At 41.5% G+C, this 3,402-nt stretch overlaps 1 pseudogene; it reads left to right on the top strand.

Annotated features, from left to right (window-relative positions):
- The first annotated feature begins 515 nt into the window (after window positions 1–515).
- Window positions 516–1,694, top strand: LOC120595029 (U1 small nuclear ribonucleoprotein A-like; annotated as a pseudogene).
- The last annotated feature ends 1,708 nt before the right edge of the window (window positions 1,695–3,402 follow it).

Genomic DNA, 3,402 nt, shown 5'->3' with positions numbered 1-3,402 from the left:
TAAATTTTATGTGATACATATTTTTACAACAATAAAAAAAATAGAAAAATGTTTTAACTTAGCATTTCCTAGTTTATTTGATCACGAAACACTTTTTTTTAAGAGAATAAAGTCTTTGGAGGAGTAATAGGGACACAGTTATGAAAAACCTAGTCACTTAGCATTGAATTCAACAAATGCGAGCTGTAATAATTTTACTTCCATACCTAAAACCCTTCTATTTTTCCTTTATTCATATGATAGTTAAAATTCCTTGCTTGTATTCAAGTTTACCTGCTATCTGATCACACCTGTATAATTATGTCCTCAACTTGAAAGTGGCCTCAAATTAAGAGAAACGTGGCAGTTAAAATCTATACAACTTGATGATAGTTAAACAAGGAAAGGAAATAGGTAAAGAATAATGCGGAAGTTTTAATTTGGGCACATGGTAGGTGGGGGCTCCCATCGTATGGAAGGAACCATAAGAGGGCAGCAGTTTGGGAGAACAGGAGATAAAAAGATTGGCTTTGGTCATGTTGATGAGACATCTTTTTAGTGGTGTTAGAACTACAGGAGAAGGAATCATTATGATCAGGGTCACAGAATACAAGGAATTTTGGGAGCAAGAAGAAAACCAAAGGTTACTTTCGGAAAAAGATCGCACTCAGCTGTGAGTTATCAAAATCCCCCTTTCTAAGGTGAATTTACAACTAATGAGGTGAAGGATCTGAAAGTAACAAAGAAAATAATACATGGTAAGAGTGCCTTGACAGCTTCCTCTTATTCCGAATATTTTTCTGGTTTTACAGGGCCTTTATTTTTCATTTTGAGAAATTCATATTAAAGAATACATTTCAAGGGAGCTTCACGGGTAGACACTCAGAAAGGTAGCAGGTGCCCCTTGTGGGAGCTGCGGCTCTGTTGCCTTACTTCAGCATCTCACTCCGTGGCAGTTCCCGAGACTCGCCCGGATCACACGATTTATGTCAACAGCCTCGAAGAGAAGATGAAGAAAGATGAGCTGAAGAAGTCCTCGTACGCTATCTTCTCCCAGTTTGGCTAGATCCTGGACATCCCCCGGTGTCATGGAGCCTGGATGAGAGGTCAGGCCTTTGTCCTCTTCCAAGTCAGCAGCACCACCAGTGTCCTGCACCCCACGCGGAGTTTCCCTTTCTATGGCAAGCCCATGAGCATCCAGCAGGCCAAGACTGACTCAGATATCGTTACCAAGGTAAAGATCACCTTCCTGGAGTGAGACCGTAAGTGAGACGAAGCCCAAGAGCCAGGAGACTCTTTCTGGCTGCCCAGAAGGCTGTGCAGGGCAGGACGTCCACCCCGGTGGTGAGGGCCCTTCCAGGGCTTGTCGCGGGCCTGCCACGGATGACTCAGGCGCCCCGCATCGTGCACCACATTCTGGGCCAGCCTCCCTAAATGCCACCCCTGGCGTGATCCTGCCTCCAGGCCTCCCACCTGGCCAGATCCCATCGGTGGCCATGCCCCCACAGCAGCTTATGCTCGGCCAGATGCCACCTGCCCAGCCTCTTTTAGAAAACCCACAAAATCACATCTTGCTCCTCACCTACGAGCTCCTGTTTGCCATGCTTTTTAACCAGTTCCCTGCCTTCAAGGCGCAGGCGGGGGCCACTCCCCGTGCCTTGCAGGGCTTCAAGGTCACCTAGAACAAAGCCATGATCTCCTTTTCCAAGAATTAGTGCCTTTTCTCCACGCTTGCCCCTGCTCCCTGTTCGTTGTCCTCCCCTCCTGCTCTTGGCTCAGCCCCCTGAAGGTAAATCTCCCTCACTGGCTGTATTGGAGCTGCGGGTGTTAGTGAGTGGTAACACAGCATTGTACCCAGAGTCTGCCCCAGACATTGCACCTGACACTGTTAGGCTGGAAATTAAAAAAAAAAAAGTATATATATATATACATACATATATATATATATATATATATATATATATATATATATACACACACATACATATATATATATATATATATACACACACACATACTTTTGGGGGGGTTGTTTTATCACAACCAAAAACTAAACAAAGCAAACAAACAAAAAAACATTTTAAGGGCTTTAACTACATCTGTTATTATAAAGGCAATAAAAGAAATTAGGACCATGATTTAAAAATAATTCCTCTGACTTTGTTTCCTCATAAGGAAAGCTACACCAAACAATTAGTCTTCAGATGTCAGGAGTAAAGAAGGCTGTAGTTTATAGTCAGACAAGAAGACAAAAGGCATCTCTGACCTCTGGAATAAAATATTGAAAATACTCTAGCCTAGTACCAAATGAATTGAAATTGTCTAGTGTTTGTTCACAATTTGAACAATGTCTTGTTACATGAGGACATTGTTAAGTTTTAAGCAAAGGAAAAAATATATTCCTTCTGAGCCTATTTCGATTACTGATATGGCAGACAATGGTGGTGGATTTTGAATAGTGTAAATGAGGATAGATGAGAGCCCTATGTCCTTTAGGGTCAATACTTAGTGCAATGCTGAGTACACAGTAGGTGCTCAAAAATATTTTTTGAATGAATGGATCAATGACGGAATTGGTGTCTGAAGGTTAAGAATTGTTATCATCGAAGAGCTGAACTGCAATGAAATGTGTATCCTGAGTACACTTTAATATTTTCACTGACATCTAAGAGTTAGGGGAGGGATCACAGGGTGTGAAGAGTGTTAGCACTCAGGAGAGAAAGGGATGGTTTATTGTACTTCCAACAAAGGTCAGTCCTGGGGAGTATTAATTGTGAGTGAGACGAAAGAACATTTGGGCTGAATGTCAGGGGAAGTTTTTGAAGAATAAAGTGTGTTAAGCTAGGTAACAGAGCCAGAGGTAGAAACTCAGGGGAACTGAAGGAAGCTTCGATGTCTGGAGAATTTACAAGGAGACTGGCCCAAGTCCTGAAGAAGTGGTGGGGAAATTATATGCCTCAAAGGGCTGAGCACTAGCCGAGCTTTGAAGGTTTCGTCTTGCTTCTCTGTTGTGTACTGCTGCACTGGAGTTTTCTAAAACACAAAGAGAAATATGCATATGTGTGGTCTTTGTAACTTAGACAATATCACAGTGACACAATACTAAAAGGAGTTGTGTATTTGCAAAAAGTGCTATGATCAGGTAAGATTCCGAGAGAGCAAGCAAGAAGCAAATGATTCATTCTGCAATCCTTTAAATGGTGGATTTATCGACTGCTCATATGATTAAATAGAAATGTCTACAACAACAAAAAAAATAGAGTTTAATGCTAATTGGAAAAAGTGAACTGGTGAGTTTCTTTTAGGTCTATGATTCTCGGAAAATTAAATTTGAGGACAGAGATGCCACATAGCTTAAACATACTAAAAATCTCTAATGTCCCCCGGAGCTAAAAAATCTTCTGAAATCAGCCTACATAATGA

Source organism: Pteropus medius, unplaced genomic scaffold (assembly GCF_902729225.1).
Source record: "Pteropus medius unplaced genomic scaffold, Ma_sr-lr_union100, whole genome shotgun sequence".
Classification (NCBI taxonomy): domain Eukaryota; kingdom Metazoa; phylum Chordata; class Mammalia; order Chiroptera; family Pteropodidae; genus Pteropus; species Pteropus medius.
This window is presented reverse-complemented; position numbering and strand designations above follow the sequence as displayed.